The sequence below is a fragment of the Ceratotherium simum genome, chromosome 17 (assembly GCF_057802395.1).
Source record: "Ceratotherium simum simum isolate JZ-2026a chromosome 17, ASM5780239v1, whole genome shotgun sequence".
Lineage (NCBI taxonomy): Eukaryota > Metazoa > Chordata > Mammalia > Perissodactyla > Rhinocerotidae > Ceratotherium > Ceratotherium simum.
The window spans coordinates 34,085,421-34,102,306 of NC_141916.1; the positions used below are offsets into that span (position 1 = coordinate 34,085,421).

The 16,886-nt window shown below is 37.1% G+C and overlaps 1 protein-coding gene and 1 non-coding gene across 6 annotated transcripts in view; one reads left to right on the top strand and one right to left on the bottom strand.

Annotated features, from left to right (window-relative positions):
- The window catches only part of CCDC91 (coiled-coil domain containing 91), a 361,285-nt gene that overhangs the window by 193,174 nt on the left and 151,225 nt on the right, over positions 1-16,886 (bottom strand). The window lies entirely within an intron of this gene.
- On the top strand, positions 13,232-13,338 carry LOC147914772 (U6 spliceosomal RNA). The gene has a single exon (XR_015555038.1). It is a non-coding gene; the product is annotated as a U6 spliceosomal RNA (small nuclear RNA).

The window sequence follows — 16,886 nt, forward strand, 5'->3', positions numbered from 1 at the left end:
ATGAGAAATTAGCAAAATTTTTTAAGCAATCATCATTGATATATTGATGACAAAACTCAATTCAGATATCTGAATCAAGATTTATACAAACAAAATTTTTTTAAAGCCCAAGCTTGTGGCACAAACTGATAAACATTTCTCAATTCACATTATATTGTTGGCTATTGCCAAACCAAACAGAACCCATACTAATCACCTCTAATAAATGAATCCATGCATAGTAAAAGGATCCTCTGCCATACAGATGCAAGAAGAAAGAAGGGAAAGAAGGAAGGAATAGGGAGGGAAGGAAGGAAGGAAGAAGGAGGAAGGGAGGGAACTCCAAAGATCCATCAATCATTATATTCCACCTATTAGAAAGCAGTTGCTTCTCACTTTCTAAATTCTTTGGCCAAGAGCAGGTCTATAATTAGGCTGAAGATAATTAGCAGAACATAATTAGCTAATATTGTCTCAGAAAGGTTTTCCAACACAAGCTTCCCCACCACTTCCTCTGAAGCCACAAGACTACTTCTCTTTCACAACTACTAATCAACTATATTGGATAAGGCAGCCATAAACACCTCCAGACATTCCTAAAGGAAATTTGCAGGGCAAGAAATCAAAATACAGATAGTGGGATAAATAACATCCAACCAATGCACTGAAAGGTTCTGACTGAGAAATGGTATAAAATCCCCCCACCAAAATCTGAAGAATCCAATACACCAAAGTGGCCTAATTGTAAACATCAGATAAGCACAAAGAAGATTATCCCATATGTACCTACTTTGTCAAAACAAGAACAAAAACAACAAGACACCACTTCTGCATCTCTCACTGACCCTGCATGTGATAGCTGCAACAAGCCTACTTGGTTTCTAACAGAAAGTAGGTTTCACTGGCATAACAAAGCATTATGCAACAACTCTTTCCCATTGAATAAACGTTTAATCACTGCTTCCTCATTTATCCCATTTCTTAGTCTCTCTATACAATCAGTAACAAGTAACAACACATGACAGAATCCTTCAAAATCTTACGCAGTCTCACAGACTAGTTCAAATATTTAGCCAAATATAAAACAGAAGGAAAAAAATAACACAAGCATGTAAGAATCAGTCTAAAAGTATAAAGTAATATTACATATGGAAATAAAGCATTTTTGCCATAGTAAACTATACCCAGTACTGAAACAGATACCCGTAATAAGTCTGTCCCTTTAACTTCAGATGTCCAAACTCTTTCAAAGGATTAATTTTCATCTCTGGCCCTATCCCATTAATGGCTGCCTTAACACACATCAGCACACAGAATCCAAAACCATCAGTTTTGCTGAATCCTCAATCAAAAGCAAGCTGAAACAAACTCCTTCTGGAAGTTTCCTCACAAAAACAGCGATGAATGCATGCAAAGAACCCCACAATTTGTTCACACCAGCACACAAGTAATTGATTTTTCTATATGCTAACTTAAAAAACCCAGACATGATAATGTCAAATCCACATCTAAACCAAAACTTTAAGGAATTAGTAGTTAGCAAGTAAGAAATGAAGAAGCAGATCACACTTAATTCATCACTCTGAAGATGAAAACAACTACTCAAGTGAAATTCATAAGTGGAGATGATATATTTACAACAGTGCCATTACTGTTATTATCATTTCTCTATTAGCATAACATCTCCTCTACCAACTACAATATGTTAAAGAATAAAGGCCAAATCCCAAACAGCCTGGGAATATGGTCTCTTGCATAACCCTGGCTACATTCCTGACTAATTTGTTGATTGGATCGGCCCTGTTCCAACTGCTACTTCAATGTCATCTTATTATTTGCTCCAATAGGAAAGGCAGAAACTCCACTCTGTGCCAGATTTAAAAGAAATTACTATTTATCTTCGAGTTTGACTGAAAGTCTTCAAAGGCAAAGTGTCTTGAGAAGCAGATGCTCAAAACTAACTCAAGCCAAGCAGGGGAAAAAAAGAAGAGAATGGAAAGGAAAAGATGAAGGAAAAGAGGGAGAGAGGAAGGAAGAAGAAAGGGGGAGGAGGGAGGAAAGGAGAGAGTCTTAAGACGGTTTGAAATCATATAAAGGGCTCTACCTACTCGTACCGGAATAAGTACAACAAATCATCCTACTTGCCTACTTAGGGGTATCAAGGAACAATTTTGAGCCAGCTAATGTTAAAGACTTATGCCTTATGTATAGGATAAATCTACCAACATTATCCCAATCAATAAGGATGTTAAACCTCTCTAAAATTCTTGTAATTTTTTATGACTTTTCCCATTTTTTTCTTTTTTTTTAATGGTGAAATTGTTGTCGTACATTATTGTTTATCTATGACTTTTCCCATTTGAAGCCTACTCTCAAACGTTCGATGTATTTTAACTCTGGTAACAGAAAGGGAGTTTCTAATAACACAGCTTCTCAAAACATTTAATACTTTGAGAAAAGAAAAATCACTTAATAATAAAAATCACTTTTTAATGTTTTGGTCATTTGTCTTTATATTCTGAGTGTTTCTGCCCACAGTATTATAATTTGCCTTCACATTTTTAAATATACTGAAGTTCATCTTTGGTGCTTCTAGTGGGTTGAATTGTGAGCCCCCCCCAAAAGATATGTTCAAGTCCTAATCCCTGGTATCTGTGAATGTAGTCTCACTTGGAAATAGGGTCTTTGCAGATATAATTAAGCATTGCAAGATAAGATCATCTTACATTTAGAGTGGGCCCTCAACCCTAAGATTAGTTTCCTTGTAAGAGAAAGGAGAGTGAGACTCGAAACACAGAGATTCAGCAGAGAAGGCCACGTGAAGATGAAGGCACAAACGGAGTTATACTGCCACGAGCCAAAGAACATCAGATGCCAGCAGAAGCAGGAAGAGGCAAGGACAGATTCTCCCCTAGAACCTTTGGAGGAAGCACAGCCCTGCTGACATGCTGATTTTAGACCTCTCACTTCCATAACGATGTGAGAACAAATTTCTGCTGGAAAAAACACCAAATTCGTGAAATTTTGTTACAGCAGCTTTAAGAAATTTATACAGATTCTAGGGCTGAGAATAGGGGTGCTACTGTAATGAATACCTAAAAATATGGCAGTGGCTTGGGAATTAAACAGTGGGTAGAGGCTGGAAGAATTTTGAGGTACAAGACAGAAAAAGCCTAGATCGCTTTGAAGAAATGGTTGGTAGAAATATGGACACTAAAGGTGATTCTGGTAAGGGATCAGAAGGAAGCGAAGAGCATGGTAGAGAAAACTACCACTTTAGAGAGTAGATATATCGCCATGAACAGAGTATCAGTAGAAAAAATGTCAAAGGTGCTTCTGGTGAGGTCTCAAAAGGAAATGAGGAACATGTTATAGAAGATAGGTGATATTTGCTATAAAGTGGTAGAAAACTTCACTGAACTGTGTTCTGCTCGGTAGAAAGTAGAATTTATAAGTGATGAACTTCCATATTTAGTTGAGGAAATTTCTAAGCAAAGTACTGAAGTTGTGGCCTGGTTTCTCCTTTCTGATTATGGTAAAATGCAAGTGGAAAGAGATAAACTGAGAAAGGATACGTTAAGCAAAAAGGAACCAGCACTTGACGATTTGGGAGGTTCTCTGTCTATCTAGATTGCAAAGGATGCTAGAATTAGAAAATTCACTTTTCTGAAAACCTGCTCTGAGAGAAGGTCAAGGGTGTGACTGGGCAAGTTTTTGCTCAAAAGATTAGGCATGTGATTCAAGGACCCAATCAACCATCTCAGCAGAAGCCAGGAAAAGAAATGAGATCATGAAGAAAGGATCTGTGGAGAACCCACTTGTCTAATGGCATGAATCTCCTCAACTTACACAGGAAGTCAACAAGGTTTTTCAGAATGTTATACCAGCAGAAACATAGCAAGTCTAAACAGAAGAGGACAGAAACGGGATGAAATGAAAGAAGGCTGTTGGACTTCTGGGATGCTACAGGAAGGAAATAGGCTGAAAGGACTACAAGGCTGCAAACATGGGCTACACTTCAAGAAAAAGGAGGAATGACTCTGAGAGCAGAGCCTTGGGTGTAGAGGCTTGGGCCATGGGCCCAGACATAGAAGCTCAAGTTATGGGTACAGAGGCTGGCAGAGCCACAGGCACAGAGGGTGACAGAACCATGAGTGTAGAGGGTGAACAAGACAGGGCCATAAGCACAGAGGGCAAATCAGCTGCAGTCACAAGCCCAGATACTAACTAAGCCAGAGCCATAGTTCCAGACGCTCACCAAGCTGGAGCCACAGGCCCACAGGGTGGAGCATCAAGCCACAGAAGATTATTCTCAAGCCTTGAAATCTAATGGGCTTTGCCCTTCTGTGTTTCAAACTTGCTTAGGACTGGTGATCCCTTTATTTTTTCCAATTTCTCCCTTCTGGAATGAGAATGTCTACCCCATACCTGTTCCATCACTGTATTCTAGAAGCAGATGACTTACTTTCTAGTTTGACATGTGCACCAATGAAGAGGAATTTTGCTCCAGAACGGATCATATCCAGAGTCTCACCCATATCTGGTTTAGATAATTTAAATAGTGACATTTGGGATTTTCTAGCTAATGATATTTAGATGAGACTTTGGATTTAGAGCTGATGCTGAAATGGGTTGAAATTTCTGGGATACTGGAATGGGGCAAAAGTATTTTGCACCTTGGAAGGGCAGCAATTTTGGGGAGCCAAGGGGTAGAACTGTAGTGGGTTGAACTGTGTCCTTAAAAATGATCTCCAAGTCCTAATTTCTGGTACCTATGAATGTAACTTTATTTGAAAAACAGAGTCTTCACAGAAATAATTAAGTTAAGGAGTGTCACACGAGATCATCCTGGATTTAGGGTAGACTCTAAATCCAATGACTGGTTTCCTTATTTTTTTTTTTTTTTGAAGTATACTTGACATATATCACTATATTAGTTTTAAGTGTACAACATACTGATTTGATATTTGTATATATTGTAAAATGATCACCACAATAAGTCTAGTTAACATCTGCCACCATAGTTACAAAAATTTTTTTTTCTTGTGGTGAGAATTTTTAAGATTTACTCTCCTAGCAACTTTCAAATATGCAATACAGTATTGTTAATTATAGGTACCATGCTATACGTTACATCCCCAGGACTTATTTATTTTATAACTGGAAGTTTGTACCTTTTGACTCCCTTCACCCATTTCACAGACCCCCTATAACCCCCACCTCTGGCAATCACCAATCTGTTTCTGTACCTATCAGCTTGTTTATTTTTTAGATTCCACATATAAGTGAGATCATATGGTATTTGTCTTTCTCTGACTTATTTCACTTAGCATAATGCCTTCAAAGTCCCTCCATATTGTCACAAATGGCAAGATTTCCTTCTTTTTATGACTAAATAATATTCCATATATATATGTGTGTGTGTGTGTGTATATATATATATATACACACCTCATTGTCTTTATCCATTCATCCATTGATAGACAGTTAGGTTGTTCCATATCTTGGCTACTGTAAATAATGCTGCAATGAACACTGGGGTGTATATATCTTCTCAAGTTAGTGTTTTCATTTTCTTCAGATAAATACCCAGAAGTAGAATCACTAGATCATATGATAGTTCTACTTTTAATTTTTTGAAGAACCTCCATACTGTTTTCCATAGTGGCTGTACCAATTTACACTCCCACCAACAGTGCACAAAGGTTCCCTTTTCTCCACATCCTTGCCAATGCTTATTATTGTCCTTTTGGTAATAGCCATTCTGACAGGTGTCAGGTGATATCTCATTGTGGTTTTGATTTGCATTTCCCTGATGATTAGTGATGTTGGGCACCTTTTCACGTACCTGTTGGCCATCTGTATGTCTTCTTTGGAAAAACATCTATTCAGATCTTCTGCCCATTTTTAATCAAATTGTTTGTCTTTTTGCAATTGAGTTGTATGCATTTTTTTATATATTTTGAATATTAACTTTTTACCAGATATAGGATTTTCAAATATAGTCTGCCATTCAATAGGTTGCCTTTTCATTTTGTTGATAGTTTCCCTTGCTGTTTAGTTTGATGTAGTCCTACTTGTTTATTTTTGCTTTGGTTGCCTTCGCTTTTGATTTCATATTCAAAAAATCACCACCAAGACAAACGTCAAGGAACTTACTGCCTATGTTTTCTTCTAGGAGTTACATGCTTTTAGGTCTTACATCAAGTCTTTAATCCATTTGAGTTACTTTTTGTGTAGGGTTTAAGATACTGAGAGTTGACATTTTGAGGGAGGAAACAATAATCGTAGCTTTCCTGTAATTCTATGTAGGCAGATCCCTTCTCTGTCTATTGGCATCTGGCTGACATTAGGCAAAGGATATATACAAGCAAGTATTTACTAAATATTTACTGAGGAAGAGAATAGTGGGCCTAAAAGAAAGACTTCATTCAAATGCCAATAGCTAAACTTAAATTTTCTCATTTGTAAAAAGGAAATAATAACCTCACAGGATTACTGTGAGAATTAAATAAATAATGCACATAAAGTACACAGCACAGTGCCTTGCACATAGTAGCCAGTCAGTAAATACCAGTTTTCTTCATCATCATCTTCCCTTCACTTTTTTTTTTCTTTTTTTCTTTTTTTCTTTTTTTCTTTTTTTGGTGAGGAAGCTTGGCCGTTAGCTAACATCTGTTGCCAATCTTCCCCTTTTGGCTGAGGAAGATTGGCCCTGAGCTAACATCCACGCCCATCTTCCTCCATTTTGTGTATGGGATGCCGCCACCAAACACGGCTTGATGAGCAGTGCACAGATCCGCGCCTGGGATTCAAACCCGCGAACCCCAGGGGCTGATGTGGAGCGTGCGAACTTAACCACTACACCCACCAGGCCAGCTGCTCCCTTCACTTTTGATGAAAATTGGGAAGAAGATAAATCAAAAAGATTTTATTTTCAAGTTTTCGTCTGACAGTGAAGACTATATACACTGATAAGGTTTGACATTGAATACGGTTAAGCATATTAAACATATGAAAGAAATCTATTTTTTTTCAAATGAGGGAAGAAAATATTCATAGAAATACAGAGAAAGCCCATACTATAAGGAAATTTCTTCTACTCTCTATAAGTGACCACACAGATGACATCTCTTCCAATACATATTCATTTATTGGAGTTCAATCATGTCGAAAAGGAAACAGCAACAAGCAAATATATATGCTGGCACAATCACCACCAAAATTCACTATTTTCTTATAAAATCAGTCAATTAATGATTAGTACGTAATTTTATTAACTCCAAATTAGATATACTCTTTTAAGATTTGCAAAAGTCACTAAACTTAATTCCTCCATAAATGTTACCTTCTTAATAACTTGGACTTTTTACTGCAATTATGGTCCTAAAATTTTACACTGCACTTTTTTTCCTTTTGTCAAAATACCTATTGGTTCCAAAGTATAAGAACAATAATTATTTTATATATGAATTTAAAATACCAGAAGAAATTATTTGTGACTTACAAAATATGATTTACATCTTTCAGATGCTAAATTATTTTTCTGTCTCTCTTATTCTGGCAAAAGTAGCTGGAAAGCCAGCAAAAACATTATCTCACTCTGAGAAAAGTCACATCAATTTTTATGATATTAATGTTAGAATAATGTATACTATCTGTCAAGAAACAGAGGAATCAGCCTTGATAGGGCTATAAAATCCTCAATGCACCAAAAGGTCAAATAACACAGATTTCTAGAGTTGTTGTTTGATAAAATGAGAGAAAAATACTCCATGAACATTTGCTATATTATAAAAATTGATATCTAATAGTCCTAGTAGTGAATTATTTAGTGTCATAATTATAAGCCTAGAAAATACCACAATGATGAAAAAGACATATTCCTCTCCTCTACTCCCTACTTTATTGATGAAATTATAGGTAACAATATAAAGAAATTGAACTGTTGGAAAAAATTTTCTCTAAGTTCATTATTCCACGTGATAGGAAACTCAGTAACTCTTTTGACCTCTTGCGCCCCACTCACCTACTTATTCCCTCCTTCCCTACACACAGAAGGCGAGGTAATTTGTATAATTGTTGAGTTGGTAAGAAAAGGTTGAGTATGTGTGGCTTAGCACCCTTACTCTCTCCCTCAATCTCTTTCCTTCAATCTCTCCCTTTCCCACCTCCAGATATAGACGTGTGTGTATGTATGCATATATGCATGTACATATATGAGTAGAGGCATCTACAAACATATGCATGTATATCACATATATGTTATATATTATATATATATGAGAAATTGATAGGGATATCGATAGGATATAAATGTATATGTTATACACACACACGCGCACACACACACACGTTATATGTGTGTGTGTGTGTGCGTGTGTGTGTGTGTGTATCACCTTCTCTCAATATCAATCTCAGTCTCTCTCCCTCTTTCAACTGACTGCAGGAAATATGCATTTTCTACTCTTCAATGCCTTAAATTTGCAAGGCCAGGCTCCTAAGCAGAATATCTAAGGTTGTCCAGCTACACTAAATGAAAAGGTAAATAAGTCTGTCTAATTCAGACATGTAATATTAGTGATCCGTTCTATCCGCGAACCTAAGCCTATTACTTCACACCTTCTCTTCACTCTCAAACAACCAGTATTTCCTCAACCCTCCTTACTCCATTCTCATAAAATGGAAGCTAATAGAAAAGACTTTCCACACAGTCCTACTATTACATCTACTAGTCTATCTGTATCTGTACTCATATATGCAGTCTTCCCTACTGTTATTATAAAAGAACAAAAGTAAAAGTTCTATCTGAAGATAACACTTCTTACTCATCTGCTAGATCCTATACCCCCTCAACTATTCGGCGACTTTGATCTCCCCCTAGCACCTCTCTCACTTGATCATCAATTTTCCCATTCACCTCAATCAATCCTATAACGATATAAACAAGCTGTAATATTTTCCATCAAAAAAAAATCTCCCGTCTCATATCCACTGAAGAACTGTCTCTACTCATTGTGCCTCCACTTCCTTTTCTCCCATTCTCTTAAATCCACTCCAACAGACCTTTATTCCCACCACGATGCAAAAACGGCTCATCCACACTGCATTCATTTTCCATCGCTGCATACAAATTACTGCAAACTTAATAGTTTAAAGCAACACAAAGTTATTATCTGACAGTTCTGTAAATGAGAAGACAACACAGGTCTCATCAGGCTAAAATCAAGGTGCTGGAAGGATTATGTTCCTTTCTGGAGGTGCTAGGGGAAACCCTTTTCCTTGCTGTTGGCAGAATTCAGTTCCTTGCACATGGGTCCTACATCTCAACCGGCAAAAGGGCGTCAAATTCTTCTCATGCTTCTCTCTGTCTCTCTCTCTCACACAAACATACATACATGCATACACACCACAGCCAGGAAAGGTTCTCCACTTTTAAGGACTATGTGATTAGATTGGGCCCACCAAGATAACACAAGATAATTGCTCCACTTCAAAGTCTAAAACCTTAATCATACTTGTCAAGTCCCTTTTGCCATGTAAGGTAATGTATTCACAGATTCTGGGGATTAGCATATGGACATCTGGGGGTGGCGGGGTATTACTGTTGCTACTACACCTGTACACTTCTCAGTCCTCATTTTAAGTAACCTTCCAGCAGCATTTGACACAGTTGACCACTCTCTCCTTTCTGAAATACTGTCTTCTCTCAGCCTGAACAACCAACTCTCATTTCTCCTCTTACCCCAGTGGCCACTTATTCTTAAATCTCCTTTTCCTGGTCCCTATTCATCTTCTCTCTAAACACTGGAGTGTCTCAAATTTCAGAAGCAATGATAATTGAGGATGACAAAACAATAATAAGAAAGGTCTACATAGAACTGAAGTTTTCAAAGTGTGGTCAAGGAACCCAAAGTCTAATAGGCAGAATAATGGCCTCCCAAAGATAAATACATCCTAATTCCTGGAACCTGTGAATATATCAGGTAACATGGCAAAGAATAATTAAGGTAGCAGACAGAATTAACATTGCTAATCAGCTGGCTTTAAAATAGGCAGACTACCCTTGTGAGTCCAAAGTCATCACAAGAGTCCTTGAATGTGGAAGAAGGAGGCAGAAGAGTCTGTGTCAGAGTGACGCAATAGGAGAACGCCACAACTAGCCATTTCAGGCTTTGAAAACGGAAGGGTACCATGAGCCAAGGAATGCAGGCTGTTACAACAGCAATGGAAATCTCATTCACTGAGTGTTCCTGCAACCCTTTCAGAAAGTTCATCTACTCAAAACTATTTTCATAAAAATACTAAGATGTGGGCCGGCCCCATGGCTTTGCGGTTAAGTGCGCGCACTCCACTGCTGGCAGCCCGGGTTCAGACGCGGGCACGCACCGACGCACCACTTCTCCAGCCATGCTGAGGCCGCGTCCCACATACAGCAACTAGAAGGATGTGCAGCTATGACATACAACTATCTTCTGGGGCTTTGGGGTAAAAATAAATAAATACTAAGATGTTATTTGTCTTTTTCACTCTCATTCTTTCATGAATACACAGTGAATTTTTCCAGAGGTGGTAGGACCTGTAATATCACCAAAGACTGAATAAACAAGGAGATATGAGAATCCAGCTGTCTTCCACAAACAGAGAGAGTAGAGAGATTTGCAAAAATATAAAACAATGTTATTCTTCTCACTAAATCTGTTTTTATTTTGGAAAATATAGTTATGTTTTCATAAAAAGTTATTTTAACGTAATCGGTTTACCATCGTTTCTTAAATGAGTTAATAAATATTTTTAAAGTTTCTGTTTTATATTCTAATATGGTAAATATCAATAGATATAACCCACATAATTAAAATCCCTTTGGATCCACAATAATTATTAAAAGCGTAAAATGGTCCTAAATACCAAAATGTTTCAGAACCACTTATATAGAGCTTACTATGCACCAAACATAGCTCTAAGCAGTGTATATATTAACACAGTGATTTAATCCTAACAGCTAAGTACTAGTTTATCCTTATTTTACAGATGAGGAAATCGAAATTCATTAGGAATAAGCAACATGCCCAGTCACACTAAACAGCTGAGGTAAGATTCAAACCTCAGCAGTCTGGCTCAGGTCTGTGGTTGAACACAGCCTCCCAGGGTTCAAACTTCTCTACTGATATTTACTCTGAAGGTGATCTCATCTAGTCACATGTTTAAATGCTCCAGCCCCAAGCCAGACTCTTGTACCTATTGCCTATTCAACATTAATGACTAAAAGTCATCTCAAATTTAACCCTCCCCAAGCTGAACTGATTCCCTCTCCTCTTCAAACATTTTCTTCTCTCAGACTTCCCATGTCAGTAAATGAGAATTGTTTAAGCTTCTCAGACCAAAGATCTGAAGGACTGTCTTTCCTTCATGCTTCACACTAGTCTATTAGAAATTCCCATCAGCTCTGCCTTAGAAATATACCAGAATCCAACCACTCACCACCTCCACTTGCTACTAGAAGTGCAAGCCACCTTCTCTGCCCTGGAATACAGTGATACCCTCCTACTGGTCTTCCTCCACCTACATGGTATATTTTCCCCACAGCAGCCAAAGTGATTTTTTTTTTTTTTTAATGAGGGCCAACCACTCTTTTGCTCAAAATAGCTTCCCATGTCAATCAGGGTAAAAGCGAAAATCCTTACCTTAGCTTACAAAGCCTTATATAATCTGGCTCCATGGTATCTCTCTAATCTTACTTGCTATGATTATTCCTTCCAGTAACCCAACCTCCTTGCTCTTTCTAAAAACACATGAAATACAACCTTAGCTCTTTACACTGTTTCCTCTGCCTGACCCACCTCCCACACACACCCCCAAGATCCATAAGGCCTATACCTTCCTTTCCAAAAAGTCTCTTGTCAGAGAGGCTTTCCACTACCACCCTATCAAATCTTATCATTTTCCAGCTCCGTATTTTGCATTATTTTTCTTCATAGCACTTACCATGGCATGACAAACTACAAATTTACCTATTTGTTCCAAGTCTATGTCCCCCACTAAAACGTGGACTCTATAAATTCAGGACTTTGTCTCTTGGGTTCAGAGCTTTCTCCCCTAACAAGGTCTGGTGAGTTGGTGCTCACTATTTATTAATCATTCATTAAGTGACTAATCTAGGAAAAATATTCACAATAAAAATAACAGTTAATACCCATAACATAAAAAGTATCTATAGAAGTTTCTAAGAAATATTGTAATCCTAAAAGAGAAATGTTCAAAACATGGGAATAGGTAATTAGTAAAAACAAAAAAAAAGCACTTGATGAAAATACTTTTAAGTCCAACACAACGTATAATTTTTAAAAATTCAAATTTAAAGGTGATACTATTTTATGAATTTCAAATAACAAAACTCTTTCTAAATGTAATTTAAGTTGACCAATAAGGCAAGTATGAGACAAGCACTAAGAGGGTACCTCAAGTAACTTGAGGGGCCAGTCCCGTGGCTTAGTGGTTAAGTTCGCGTGCTCCACCACTGGCGGCCCAGGGTTCGGATCCCAGCTGCGCACCGACGCACCGCTTCTCTGGCCATGCTGAGGCAGCGTCCCACATGCAGCAACTAGAAGGGTGTGCAACTATGACATTCAACAATCTACTGGGGCTTTGGGGGAAAAAAAGGAGGAGGATTGGCAATAGATGTTAGCTCAGAGCCGGTCTTCCTCAGCAAAAAGAGGAGGATTAGCACGGATGTTAGCTCAGGGCTGATCTTCCTCACCAAAAAAAAAAAAAAAAAAAAAAAGGGAGCCCTCTCCACTCATGAGGGTCTTCTATTAAAAAAAAGAAGAATGTACCTTGACCGAACCTTTCAGGAAACCAATTTATTTTCATCCTCTGAGATAGTTATTCCTCTTCTAATAATTTACACTAAAAAGAAAATCATAAATCAAGACAGGCTTTATTACATAAAGATATTCAGGGATAACATAATTTTAAAATAGTAAAGAAAATAAAAATAATAACAATCTAGATGTACAACAAGCAGAAGATTTTGAAAATTATGGCTCATTCCTATGATGGAATATTATGGAGTTATATTTGTAAAGAATTTATAAGAATATAGGAAATGTTTAAGTTATGTTAGATGGATAATAATAGCATACAAATAGTATGACTTTGATCACATTCAAATATTCATTAAAAAGAAAAACATACCAAATGCATGGTGGTGTTTGGTGGAAGGATTATGAATAATTTAATAATTCTTAGCACAGTGCTCGCTTCGGCAGCACATATACTAAAATTGGAACGATACAGAGAAGATTAGCATGGCCCCTGCGCAAGGATGACATGCAAATTCGTGAAGCGTTCCATATTTTTAAATAAGTCAGAGGGAGAAGGTCAAATACCGTATGATTTCCTTCATTAAGTAGTAGATAGTGACAACAATGGACGGATACATAGGGACAGAGATTGGATTGGTGGTTGCCAGAGGGGAGGGGGGAGGGAGGAGGGTGAAAGGGATAATTCGGTGCATGTGTGTGGTGATGGGTTGTAATTAGTATTTTGGTGGTGAACATGATGTGGTCCATGCAGAAATAGAAGTACAATGATGTACACCTGAAACTTTTACAATGTTATAAACCAATGTTACTGCAATAAACAAAAAATTAAAAAAAAAAAAAATAATTCTTAGCACAAAAGAGACTTATCTCCAGAGAACAGCGATTATCATCAAAATTATGCCATAAATTAAAAAAACTAAAGTAAAATTAACCATTTAAATTGGGGACAATTGGCCTGGAAAAGTTACTCGATAGTGAGGCTTTAATAAGCTCTCAGTAACTTGAACCAAAAATGATGCTGTAAAAGTATTTTGCATATCATCCAGATAAAACACAGCACTATGAAAACAAAGATCTTCTTACAGAAGAAATTAATTTGAATAAATACATTGAAAAATAGAAAATATCTTCTTTTAGTTAGTAGTAACTCTTTAAAAAAATGGAAAATTACATGCAATGATTCATACAAATATACAAAATTAGAATAGTTATCAAATTTTAGTTTAGAAAAAAAAATTTCCCACAGGACCTTCTGGCAAGGACTATTTTTTTTCTTCTTCTTTAAGGTGATTCAACAAGGAATTACCTGTGGTCACAAAAGCATTAGCAATGACAGACCTTTCTATTCTCCTGTCTACTTTTATGTTTGTAATCATGCCCAAAATGCTTGTTCATTTTCTAGGAATAAAAAATACCATGCATGCTAGAAATAACCACTTATTAGGATTTGAACAAAACTTTTCAAGCTTTAGAAAATAAATTAGTCACCAATGGACTAAATCCAACCCTGCCAAGTTTTAGCCTAAAACAAAATTCTGAAGCGGAAACCTTTACAAGTTTTCTTTTCTTTTTTTCTTTTTTTTGTGAGGAAGATTAGCCCTGAGCTAACATCTGCTGCCAATTCTCCTCTTTTTGCTGGGGAAGATTGGCCCTGGGCTAATGTCCGTGCCCATCTTCCTCTACTTTATATGTAGGATACCTGCCACAGCATGGCTTGATAAGTGGTGCATAGGTCTGCACCTGGGATCCAAACCCAAGAACCTCGGGTTGCCAAAGCAGAGCACACGAACTTAACTACTACACCACTGGGCCAGCCCCAAGACCCTACAAGTTTTCTTTAAGAGATAATGTAACCACAACTACAAACCACAACTACAAAATTTACCACTGTAACCACTGAAGAAATATCCAATATGTGTAATAATATACAGTATAAATCTTGTTTGTTCCAATAGGACTTAAGGAACACTTTTAAAAATCACATTTAGCAGTATAGTATGGATACGTCTCAATTTTCCAATAATTATTATTCTGATTAGTGTATCTATGAATCAGATTCTCTTCCTGTCATCAATTACTAATTATTTTCTCCTCACAACTAACCAGCCTAGACAGAATAAAATATTCCAAACAATCGTACTCTGGGAGTATCTCATTTTCTTGAATTAGGGCTCTAGTGACTGGGAGTTGCCTGTTTATTTTTTCCATTTATTACTAAGAAATTAGATAAAATGATCTATTTGTGTTTCTTTGGGAAGGAGTTTGGGGTAAGGAAAAAACAAGAAGAGCTGCTTTTTGTTTTTTAATCTACCACTCAAGGTAGCTCAAACATTACACTCTGATGATAAGCCAACAATCATTTCTGAGAAAATTAAAATCTATGGCAAATATCTCTGCTACACCTGAGAGGAAGAAAAAAAAATTTTATATGATATTTTTGTCTTGGTTTTCTTGTAGTGACAAACAGTCCAGATTCCTCTACAGACCATAACAGCAACACTGTTTAACATCAGTATAAGAATTGGTGCTCATAAAGCTGTCCCTCCACCAAACAAATGGTAACATGTTTAATACAAGCTCTAAAAACAAACAAAAACAAAAAGAAGAAAAGGGAGACAGGGAGATGTTTGCCATATACTAGAACTGTATTCAAAATGGTTGAAGTATTTAAATAAAATACTTTTAAAATTAAACCCTGAACAAAACAGTAACTAATATTTGATACCTCCTTTAAGAAAATAATTACAGTAAAATTTCACCTCCAATCCTAATGTAGTAAAAAGAGCACATATGGTCAGGTCAACCCAACTTCAAATCTGGGGAATGTGATTTACTAGCTATGTGGCCTAGAGCAAGCAATTTACTATCTCTATCACTTTCTTCAACTATAAAATGGGATTAATAACGCCAATCACACTGTCTTACAGTAGAAATTAGGTGAAGAAAGTATATCAAGTGATTAGTGTAGTATTTGGTATATGGCAGACAATCAAATATTGAAGTAAAGAGGTACCTCATATGGAAATTAGGTTGTAGTCTGAATACATGGAGAAAAAAGTTACTCTTGACAAGTCTTTGGAAAGGGACACATAGGAGCCCAACATATTGTATCTTCTCTCGTTATCCAATACAGCTAGCTTCTCTAACACCGAAAATAAATCACTCTACCTCTGGCTAATCATCAGATAAACTAATTGATTTGTATTAAGGGGTCATGCTGTATGGTGGAAAAAATTTTAAACATTAAAATCACACATATTATAGTGAAATGCTAACAGAGTAAGAGAGACACTGGGCACAGCCTTACTGACGGCATAGGACAGCTATACCTACCATTTCACATTTTAGGGCATACATTAATTTTGTTTGTCTATTTGGAGAGAAGGGTTGTTATTATTATGTTTGCTTGCTTGCTTTAGGGCCCAAGTGTTTTTGCTTTTGTCAGTACACACAGTTAAATCTCCTATAAGTTAAACATATATGATGCCACTCTACTAGATTTCCTTACCTTACTAGGCAAACCAGAAAACCATTATTTTTGTGACTAAGATCGGCCCTGAGCTAACATTCATGCCAATCCTTCTCTTTTGGCTGAGGAAGACTGGCCCTGGGCTAACATCCATGCCCATGTTCCTCCACTTTATATGGGACGCTGCCACAGCATCGCTTGACAAGTGGTGCCTCGGTGCGCGCCCAGGATCCGAACCCCAGGCTGCCACAGCGGAGCGTGCACACTTAACCGCTATGCCACCGGGCCAGCCCCAGAAAAACATTTTTTGAAGTAAAAAATAAACTAAAATGAATGCAGGCTAAGGAGCAAATATAGGTGACAAAAATTTGCACTCCAGAATTTATGTGCTTTACATAAAGTAGAATGTCCCCAAAGCCAAATACAGAAGCCACTTACCCTTCTTCAAGCTATTCTACAAGGCTAGTTATCTGATTCCTAAGCCTTCAGCAGATTAGAAAGGGCAAGGGAAAGAGTATACTATATGCAGGGATAGGAAAGAAATAAAAATAGATGATTTTAAGCTGACTGATCTCTTTAGAGAAAAGGAACTATTTGTTCATAATGCCAAGAAA